The sequence below is a fragment of the Gymnodraco acuticeps genome, unplaced genomic scaffold, assembly GCF_902827175.1.
Source record: "Gymnodraco acuticeps unplaced genomic scaffold, fGymAcu1.1, whole genome shotgun sequence".
In the NCBI taxonomy this organism is placed as follows: domain Eukaryota; kingdom Metazoa; phylum Chordata; class Actinopteri; order Perciformes; family Bathydraconidae; genus Gymnodraco; species Gymnodraco acuticeps.
In genome coordinates, this window is record NW_022990604.1 from 34351 (window position 1) to 45996 (window position 11646).

Sequence of the window (11646 nt, forward strand, 5' to 3'; positions counted from 1 at the left end):
TGACAGCTAAGGTCAGAAGAGCTTTATTTAACAGCTGGTCTGATGTCTGTGACCCCTCCTGTTGTTCATTGATAAGCCTGAAACATGCATTTGTCAACGTTCAGAGGCACATTTTGCAAATATGGCAGTAGCCATCGATCATCTTAAGATAATATATACTTTATTGATCCCAAGTTGAAAACATTTGCGTGACATCAGCATGTGTAACAGTTGTAAATATGCAGTGGTGTTTATTTGTAAATCATTTAGTATAATCACACAAATTCTGTGTTTTATATTTAATAATTCTGTGTTCTTTATTTATTGAATATTCAATACCTGACAAGGTCGGAGATGAACAACTTGGGTCGCAGGTTCCTCAACAGTGCATTACAAGACATCTATCAATATGTGTGTATACCTCCACCATTAAACTGTCGTATTCTGCACATTTCTTATACTATCTACATACATCTTATAAGAGTATAATACATATGTATAATATCAGTTAAAATAAGTGCTTACACATACAGTAGTTAACATTGCAGGAAAGCAATATATTAGTACTTTGTCAGGCTTATTATTTATACCCCCAAAGCTTTTTTCTTATTCAAAATAAGACCTTAACCTAAAGTATTCTTTAATGTTTAAATAAAGCCTTATTAGTTTGTCTGTCTGTGTCTCCTATTAATATCTAATAATAAAAATAATACATTTCAATAACGTGCTTTAACCACCAGGTGTCCCTTTCTATCAGCTGTGCACCATTATGGTGTAAATACAGCCTATCTACCAATTGGATCAAATATAAAAGTCAGCCGAATTAGTGTTGATACTGCAAGGAGACGTATTGTGTGAAGAGAAATGGAAGATTTTGTTTGATTGTTGATATATTTATGATCCACGTCACATATTCAGTTTCGGCGGCAGTTGTTCCTGTTTGTCTAGAAGTCTTCTCATCAGGGCTCTATAAATAGCGAACTACGGCGGATATGTAATATTTAATGCAGCCGAACCGTGTATTACAATGCCGTTATGTGATGACTTTCAAAGAGAAAAGCAAGCACACTCGGAATAAAGTATCATTTTATTTAAAATGTTTTTTTCGTATTTCACATCAACAGGAAGTCCGGTTAACTAAAATGTCCGTGCGGAACAATACCCCAACCCATAGATCCGTGGGTGAATAATGTAATCACCACATTGCACACATCCCTTCACATTTAAATTGAAATTTACATTAAAGTATTTTGTGAGGCCTTCTAAAATGTTTTTAAATATAATTAGGGTTGTAGTTGAAGAGTTTGTAAATTAGTGCGTTGCCTGGCAACGCAATCGCACAACGGCACATCCATTAATACAGATACTGATACAGATTTCAGTATTCTGAGCCCCTACTCTCCCCATAACTGACGGCAACAAAAGTCCTACATTATTCAATTAAAATAAAGAAGTAAAAACAATAAGTGTGGCTTGATATTGAGTAAGACAAAGGTTGATAAACGCTGTGAGAATGGATCTGCGGGTAGCATTCGCTCGCGATCTCAAGTCGTCTACAACATACGTTTAGGGAGCTATATAGAAGCCTATGGACATCCTGGAAAGTTGAAAATGTACGCTAAGGGCCCCCCCCTTGCGTTGGAAAAAGCCGACACAGGGGACTTGACATAACGTCAACATAGGCCGACCAGGGAGTGAGGATGTGTTGCTATTATGAGACACGTGAATTTAGAGACCGAAGCCTCCACAGTCACATGCATTCCGGGGGCCAGAGCGGGTGACGTTGAGGCGCATCTTAAACTGCTGGCTAAAAATAAACGTAAATACAGTAGGATTGTTATTCACGTCGGTGGTAATGATGTTCGCTGGTTGTCTTGGTGGTACCCAGCAAACAATGTGGGCTTCGTATATAATTGGACAGCCTTCTGAGGAAAACCTGGTCTGATTAATAGAGACGGCATTCATCCTACTTTGGAAGGTGCAGATCCAGTGGCGGCCGGTCCATAGGGGCACTAGGGGCGCCGCCCCACCTCTTCCCACATACAACATTTTTTTAAAAATTAAAACAATTAAAAAAAATATATATTTTATATTTTTATTTTTAATGAACAAGGTAAATATCATACAATTTGTATCAGTAAAATGTATAATCTACAATAAAATCTCGTTTAAAATTGTGTTACGATGTCTAAAGTTACTGATAAGTCAAATGTTTCCTGCCTGGCCTTGCCCGTGGCATTAGTTTATCATTACCGGGCGCCGTGCAAGGAGCCCCCGAGCCAAACAGCAGCAGCCAGCACATTGCAAAAGTCTCAATAGTAAACTGTGCCGCCGAAACATAATTTCAGCCAATCAGCGCCGTCAAATATTTTGGTCACAAGGGCGCTCACGTTGGCGCCCACGTTGGCGCCCACGTTGGCGCCCACGTTGGCGCCCACGTTGCTTACTTGCGTTGACGTGAGTTGTTTTTTAGACTCGTGAGTGACCAAGGTGACGCAGTAGTTGGATGAGAATGGCTTCGTGTGCAGGTGGAGTCGCCGGACCTCGGTCCCCGCCCAATTCCGTTCAAGAGCTAATCTCCAATCCTTTCGAAAGGAGAAGTTTGGGAGATAAACTGTTGCTTAAAGACCTTGGACCGGACCAACCCGATTTGTATATATCGCAGCAAGCTCGTGAAAAAGACAAAACGTATCAACGAGGCTTCTCACGTAGCTGGTACACCAGAAAGGCATGGCTAGCTGGATGCAAACAGGTAAATGCTGTCTTTTGTTTCCCATGCTTGCTCTTCAAACAGCCGGGGACAGATATGATCTGTTCAGAAACTAGACAAAAGTACAAACCACAGACTGTCTGTGTCATGGAGAAGTCGCTGGTTTATTTATGTCTGTATAGGCCGTTGTTGTGAGTGTGGACGGTCGGAGCATATATAACGTTAGCTTAGCCAAGCTCCATTTAGAAAACACGCATTTTAAAAGTATTTTTCGCCTGCCGTCTGTCTGCAGACTTGTCAAAGCATTAATTAAAGGTTTTTACTAACCGGTATCAGTATGTTGTTAATTCGGCATAATTTTGAAACGTGTATTACAATTAAATCACGGTAACATATGTTCATCTTGTTGTAGTTGTAGCCCCCTTGCCAGCGATTCTCTCTCTAGTTTAGCATACTCAGCCCGACTCAGCCTGGTTGTTCCTGGCCCTAGAACCACGATTTTATGGGGCCAGAAAAACTGTGAATTAGGACCCGCTAGCCGGTACTAGGCCAAGTGGAAACGCAACCAAAAACGGGCCCCGCACGGCTCGGCACTGTCTGTGTCATGGCGAATACAGTCGCTGGTTTATTTATGTCTGTAGGCCGTTGTTATGAGTGTGGAGTGAGCATATACAACATTAGCTAAGCCTGGTCGACCCAATCTCCATTCTAAAAGGTTTTTCGCCTGCCGTCTGTCTGCAGACTTGTCAAAGCATTAATTCATGGTTTTTACTAACCGGTATCAGTATGTTGTTACGTCGGCATCATTTAGAAACGTGTATTACAATTTAATCACGGTAAAATATGTTCATTTTGTTGTAGTTGTAGCTCCCGAGCACGTCTTGTTTGAATGATGCGAGTAAACACAGCTGGCAGCCGCGGTGAAACTCGATCGACTAGAGCAGGGGTGCCCAACCAGTCGATCGCGATCGACCGGTCGATCGCGGGGAGATTTCCAGTCGATCGCGAGATGTGTCTAAAAATAGAACAACAATATTCTGTTGTATCGTTAATCTCCTGTAACATAATCTTCCCGTGCCAGAATAATGCACTTGAACGCATCAAAGCTTTGTGATTGGCCGGCTAGACCCCATGTGTCGGGGCGTGGCTGGCCGGCAGTGGGCACTATTTCGCTGACGTTATCCGTGTCAACAACAGGAGTGACAGTCCGCACACACACAAGACCGCAATTATGGCAGAAGCAAAAAAGCCCAAAATATATAATTTTCACTCCGAGTGGGAGGATGATTATTTTGTATCTATTCCAATTCAAAGTCCATCTGTCTCATCTGCAATGCGAGCGTGGCTTTATCGAAGAAGGGTAATTTAGGAGCGGCATTTCAAAACAGTGCACAAACGCTACGAGACGGAATTCCCTCCTAATTCTGCCCTACGCTCCCAAAAGGGGAGGGGCCTGAAAGGACAGCTAAATGCACAGCAGTCCATTTTCACCAGGCCCAACAACAAGAGCAAGGCTGCTTCCAGAGCATCTTATCGTGTCAGTCACGTTCTTGCGAAACACATGAAGTCTTTCAAAGACGGCGAAGTTGTGAAAGAAGCTTTCCTGGAGGCTGCCGACGCGCTTTTGGGGGACAGTAAAAATAACAGAAGCATTTCAACAGGTTTTTGATATAATAAAAAACTAAAGTTAGATACCGTTATTAATCAGCTGTAAGTTTTAGTTTGTTTGAACTTATTCATTATAATTATTGTACAAAATGGTATAAGAATGCAAACTTAAATTGATTATAGTCTATCATCAATTCAGGTTAAGAAACTAGTGTTGCTTGCATCCTATTTTAAAGGCATTTCTTTTTATACTCTACTAAAATGCAACAAAAAAAGGGTTTGATTCTATTAATTTTGTCTTTTTTATTGCATATTGGCCGCAGATTCCTGTGTAGCTTCAGATCTGAGTTGTCTTATTAGTAAGCCTAATTTATACTTTTGTAGCAACACTATTTTTATATAATGGCAAAGAAAGGGTTCCTGTGTCATATGTGGCAGCACTGTTCAATGTTTCTTGAAAACATTACCCACTGTAGTGACGTGTGAATAAACTCCAACTCTGTATCAACAACACTGTTGTGTAACTTCAGTTAAATATTTGTATGTGTGTAGATTAGAAAGAGCAGGTAAGATAAAGGATTTGCAGTATTTTATGGAGTATTAATCGTACAAAGGTCAGTTTTAAGTGTGTATTTACCTGGTAGTTTACCTGGTCAGAAATGGCTACGCCTCTCTATTTGGACTGGTAGATCTCAGCAGACTGGCAACTTTAAAAGTTGCTCTCAGTTCAAAAAAGTTTGGGCACCCCTGGACTAGAGCGATGCGATAGGAGCGTTTAGAGCGAAGCGAATATTCGCATCGCGTCCGGTCTGAACGCAGCATTAAAGTGAGCTCCGCGCTGCACTGGAAACGCGCCATTACATCACCAGAAGTCCTAATTTAAGGGGTCATTTGTCCCAAAAAAAATTGTTTTACTCACTATATCAACAGCCCCACCAAAAATATTTTCCACCACATTTGTCACGATTCTTGTGTTGTGTCACGTTTTTAGTTTTGTGTGTCTGGTAGTGGGTGTTTTGCTGTTCTCCTTGTCATGTTTTTCTCCCTGTGTATTGTCTGGTCTTTCTCCCTGTGTTTTCCTGTCTGTCGTTAGTTTCCCTGCTGTGTCTAATTTCCTTGTTGATTGTTTTCACCTGTCATCCCTTCTGTGTCTCCTGTGCTCATCAGCGTCAGCCTGATTGTTCCCACCTGTGTCTTATTTTCATGTGTTTAAATTCCCCTGTCTCCCAGTGTTCCTTGTCAGTTTGTCTTGTCTTTTGCTTTGGTTAGGTCTATGCTCTTTTGTACTTTAGAAAAGTTTGTTCCTCACCACGTGAGCGATTATCTATTTGTTCCCAATTGTTGTCATCTAAATTCTGAGATTAGTTAGAATCCTTTTTTTGTTCATCGTGTTTATTGAAGAAAATAAAGTATCATACCAATACTTTACCTCTGTCTCCCGGGTCGTGCAATTGGGTCCTACCTCCTAAGTGTCTGAGTTCTTAACAGAACGAACTGACCATTATGGACCCAGCAGATTCAGCGTTTTTGATGCTACAGGCGGAACGTCTTGGGTACTCTCTGGAGTACATTTTTTATACGTGGAATGGCGCCTCATCTAGATGGGGTAGAGAGGCTGCGTTGAAGGAGGCACGTCAGGAGGTTGCTCGCAAGCCCTGGCTCAGGAGCATGTTGCCTCAGTGGCTATAACTTTTCACAAGTTATCCTGAGGACTTGTCCGAAGCCTCTAACCCTTTCCTGGGGTATGACCAGGCCTTGGGAGGCCCACGGATCCTCCAAAGAATCTCTAGGAGACGCAAGACCAAGATTCCAGCCCGTGCTCCAGTGGTTCCGGTTCCAGTGCCGGCCCACACAGCCATGTTTCCGGCTCCAGTCCTGGCCCCAGCAGCCATTGTTCTAGCCTCAGTCCTGGCCCCAGCAGCCATGGTTCCGGCCCCAGTTCTGGCCCCAGTTTCGGCCCTTGCTGCCATGTTTCTGGTCCCAGTTTCGGCTCCAGTACTGGCTCCCCGGCCGACGCCAGCCCCCCGTGTCATGTCAGTGGTTCGGCCCACTCCAGCTCCCTGTGTCCTGTCGACGTACCGGCCGACTCCAGCTCCCCGTGTCCTGTCAATGTACCGGCCGACTCCAGCACCTCGTCTCCTGTTGGCTCTCCGGCCGACGTCAGCTCCCCGTGTCCTGTCGGCGTACCGACCGACACAAGTCACCTCTTGAGTCCCCTCTCAAGTCACCTCTCAAGGCACCTCTCAAGTCTCTTCTCAAGTCCCCTCTCAAGTCCCCGCTCAAGTCTCCTCTCGAGTTCCCTCTCAAGTCCCTACCCAATGTCCTGGTCCGTTGGAGGTTCCGCTGGGGGCCCTGCCAACCCTATGTCCTATGCCGTTGGAGGCCCCGACGACTACTGTTCTGCCGGGGGTCCTGCCAACCCTATGTCCTGTGCCGTTGGAGGCCCCGACGACTACTGTTCTGCCGGGGGTCCTGCCAACCCTATGTCCTGTGCCGTTGGAGGCCCCGACGACTACTGTTCTGCCGGGGGTCCTGCCAACCCTATGTTCTGTGCCGTTGGAGGCCCCGACGACTACTGTTCTGCCGGGGGTCCTGCCAACCCTATGTCCTGTGCCGTTGGAGGCCCCCGACGACTACTGTTCTGCCGGGGGTCCTGCCAACCCTATGTCCTGTGCCGTTGGAGGCCCCGACGACTACTGTTCTGCCGGGGGTCCTGCCAACCCTATGTCCTGTGCCGTTGGAGGCCCCGCCGACTACTCTTCTGCCGGGGGTCCTGCCAATCCTATGTTCTGTGCCGTTGGAGACCCGCCAACTACTCTTCTGCCGGGGGTCCTGCCAATCCTATGTTCTGTGCCGTTGGAGATCTGGCCGACTACTCATCTGCCGGGGGTCCTGTCAACCCTACGTCCTGTGCCGTTGGAGGCCCCGCCGACTACTCTTCTGCCGGGGGTCCTGCCAACCCTATGCCCTGTGCCGTTGGAGGCCCCGCTGACTACTCCTCTGCCGGGGTCCTGCCAATCCTATGTTCTGTGCCGTTGGAGATCCAGCAGACTAATCTTCTGCCGGGGGTCCTGCCAACCCTATATCCTGTGCCGTTGGCGGTCCAGCCGACACCTGTTTCGTCGGGGGCCCTGCCAACTCCATGTCCGTCCATGGTCTCATCTACGCCTGACCCGCCAGGGGTTCCACCAGCTCCTGCCCGTCCTTGTGCCCGGCCTCCTGAGTTCCCAGCGGCTTTCGTCCTAGAGCCCGGTCTCCTGAGTTCCCCAGCTGAGGACTCCACCATGGGCTCTGCCTTGCCCCCGGGCCGTCCGCCCGAGGACTCCACAATGAACTCTGCCTTGTCCGCCCGAGAACTCCATCATGTTGTGTTCTTGTGTTGTGTCACGTTTTTAGTTTTGTGTGTCTGGTAGTGGGTGTTTTGCTGTTCTCCTTGTCATGTTTTCCTGTCGTTAGTTTCCCTGGTGTGTCTAATTTCCTGATTGTTTTCACCTGTCATCCCTTCTGTGTCTCCTGTGCTCATCAGCGTCAGCCCCGCCCCTGATTGTTCCCACCTGTGTCTTATTGTCATGTGTTTAAATTCCACTGTATCCCAGTGTTCCTTGTCAGTTTGTCTTGTCTTTTGCCTTGGTCAGGTCTATGATCTTTTGTACTTTAGAAAAGTTTGTTCCTCACCACGTGAGCGATTATCTATTTGTTCCCAATTTTTGTCATCTAAATTCTGAGATTAGTTAGAATCCTTTTTTTGTTCATCGTGTTTATTGAAGAAAATAAAGTATCTTACCAATACTTTACCTCTGTCTCCCGGGTCGTGCAATAGGGTCCTAAGTGTCTGAGTTCTTAACAACATTTCAGAGCTTTGTGGACTTAATCCATGACCAACTGGAGTTGAGACCAAGAGGCGGAGTCGCAGTCTTACACGCTTCTCTGCGCTCTCTCCTAGGCAGTCATCCATAGGAATCCCGAACCCAATAAAATACCCAATATTAACGGTGTTTGTGTCTGCCCAAGGACAATTTAAAGTAAAATCTAATAGAGCTGTCATACATAATAACCTAGTAAATGTAACAACTACTACAGTGCAACCAAACAGGAAGATTAAATGTGGTCTCTAAAACATAAGATCTCTAGCATCTAAAGCAATATTGGTAAATTATTTAATATCAGATTATAATATTGATATATGCTGTCTCACTGAAACTTGGTTGAGACATGAAGAATATGTCAGCATAAATGAGGCCACTCCACCCAGCCATATCAATACTCATATTGCCCGAGGCGTGGGCCGAGGAGGTGGAGTTGCAGCAATCTTTGACTCAAGTTTACTTATCAATACTAAACTAAAATAAAATTATACCTCCTTTGAAAGCCTTATTTTTAGTCTTACGCATCCGACCTGGAAAACTTTGCAGCCAATCTTATTTGTTACAATGTACCGTGCACCAGGTCCTTATTCAGAATTCTTATCTGAATTCTCTGAGTTTTTATCAACTTTGGTTCTTAAAACAGATAAAGTAATTATCGTAGGTGACTTTAATATTCATGACGATAAAAATAGCCTTACTGTTGCATTTAACTCTGTCTTAGATTATATTAGTTTCTGTCAGAGTGTAAATAAACCAACCCACTGCTATAATCACACTCTCGACCTTGTTCTGACTTATGGTATTGAAAATGAGCAACTATTAGTCGAACCGCTTTATCCGACCATTTCTTAGTAACTTTTGAAGTACTGTTACGAGACTACAAAGCATTAGTCAAAAGCTCTTGCAGCAGAAACCTATCTGTTAGTGCTATAGCCAAATTTAAGGAAGAGATTCCACCAATACTTAACTCGATAGCATGTCTGCATGTAAGGGAATAAACTTAAACAAAATGTACACCACCCCAAATTGATCATGTTGTTGATAGTTCTACAGATGCGCTGCGAATAAAATTGGACTCTGTTGCTCCTATGAAAAAGAAGAAAATAAAACAACATAGATTAGCTCCATGGCATAATGCCGAAACCCGCAAAATAAAGCAAAAGTCGAGACAACTTGAAAGGATATGGCGTTCCACTAAACTTGAAGAATCTCGTTTAATTTGGCATATTACTCTCAATGAATATAAGAAAGCACTGCGTAAAGCGAGAGCAGCCTACTACTCTTCATTAATAGATGAGAATAAGAATAATGCAAGATTTCTTTTCAGCACTGTAGCCAGGCTGACAGAGAGCCATAGCTCGATTGAGCCTTCTATTCCCATAGCACTCAGTAGCAATGATTTTATGTGCTTTTTTAACGATAAAATTGTTACTCTTAGAAACAAAATTAATGACCTCTTGCCTTTGACCAGTATAGTGTTATCAACAGCTCCCGGAAACGTAAGTTCTAATATTACACTAGATAGTAAACTAGAATGCTTTTCGGCCATAAACCTTGAACAATTACATTACATTATTCTCTCTTCTAAACCATCAACGTGTATCTTAGACCCGATTCCAACTAAGCTGTTAAAGGACGTTTTTCCATTAATTAACCTGTTAAGCACCGAGCCTGTTTTTCAGATCTCAGGCTCGAAAATATGGAGGCAAACAAGAGACAGAAGTATTTGAATTTTATTAGACACCAAATTTATAGCATTGAAAATAATTACTTTGAAAAGCATGTATCTGAATTGTTTTGCTCCGAATTTACCTATGTGAAATAAAAATGTAACAATTCAAGTTAAACAAATTTGAATAGTCAAATTCAGATCCGAAAAAAATGTGATGTAAAAAATGTCGGCGTTTAAAATTCGATGTCCAAAATTGCGATGCAACATCATCCGGGCTACTCAGACAGGATAAGCAATCGAGCCCGAATGCAATCAAACCGACTACTGGCCTCTCAGAGCCAAGCGGCGCACTCCGGGACAGAGTGCGGTGAAGCCCAATGCTGCAAACCGTAGGCGATGGATGCAGATGGCATATGCAATTCCCATAGACCCCATGTTAAAATGTCCAACTTAACATCAGAAAATGAACATGTTTCTAGCCTGGATCCACAAAAACATATTCTGTATATAGTTAGATTCCCCCTTCATGACAACGGGACTGCTGCTCCTAGCTCCTCTGTCTCACTGCTAGCTCCGTTAGCTCCATTGGCTCCGTGATGCTACAGGGGCTCAGCTCATGAGGAGAACACTACTTGAACTCGGCCGTGTTTGTTGTGTTGGTTCCTGGTGGACTATTCGTCATGCAAATATAGGATTTATCTGTGGTTAAAACAGACCGTCCATGAATGCAGTTTCTTTGGTAAGTCAACCCTGCATACTTTATGTTATGTTACTGGTGTTTTTATTAAGCTAACGTTAATGAATGTTTAGAGTTGGGTTAGCATTTGAGCAATCGGTAGCTCCATCTGTGCTAACGATGCTATGCATAGCATCCAAGTTAAACGTAATAGAGAAGTATAAAACATTAAGCGGGATGCTGCTGTATACCAAAAGGCTTCTGTGCGTGGTTGGTAAAATAAGGTCATCCTTGTACGTTAGATAGTTAGTTTGCTAGTTAGGTTACTGTATGCATTGTTCAGGTTCATTTCAATTCGCTATGCTCTGGGTTAGGGTTAGGGTTACCCTATAGCATAAAATAGACTAGCTAAAGTCAACGTATTGTTGAAGAGAGGCTTAGTGTATATTAAATCAACCTCACAATAAAATGTGTGTATCTTTAAAATATGAACGTCACATTTCAAGATGGTCCAGAAATAACGCTCCCTTAGATATTATAATATGGTTTGTTGAACTGGAGTTATTTATGGCAGCTAACCTCCTATCCGACGAACGACTCAAACATTGTTGTTTTTAATATTATTACTAGGGCCGGGACTCGATTAAAAAAAGTAATCTAATTAATTAGAGGCTTTGTAATTAATTAATCGAAATTAATCGCATTTTTAATCACATATAAATATTTGACCTGAGAACAGTGAGAAGCAATTTTTTTCACATGGATTTTAGTATACCATTAGGCGCATTCACACCGCAGTACTTTTCCCACAAAGGTTCATGAGAATTTAGTTCATGAGAACTCTTTGAACCTGGGGGTGGATTAGGCAAATGAAGTCGCTGACGTCACTTCTTCTTCTTCTGCTTTGGGTTTACTGGCAGGCCGCAAACCACTTCACGGCGTATACTGCCGCCCAAAGTCCCCGGAGTTGGGGACTGGCTTCAGTAGAAGCTGCTGGGAGTCCCAGCAGCCTTCCGAGTAAATCGCCAGAACGCCGACACCTCCTCATCTCCACCGCTCCCATGTTTTATTTTGTGTTGCCATAAGTTAGTCTCTCTGCGTTTCTGCGCTGGGCTAATGCTAATAATGCTAATGC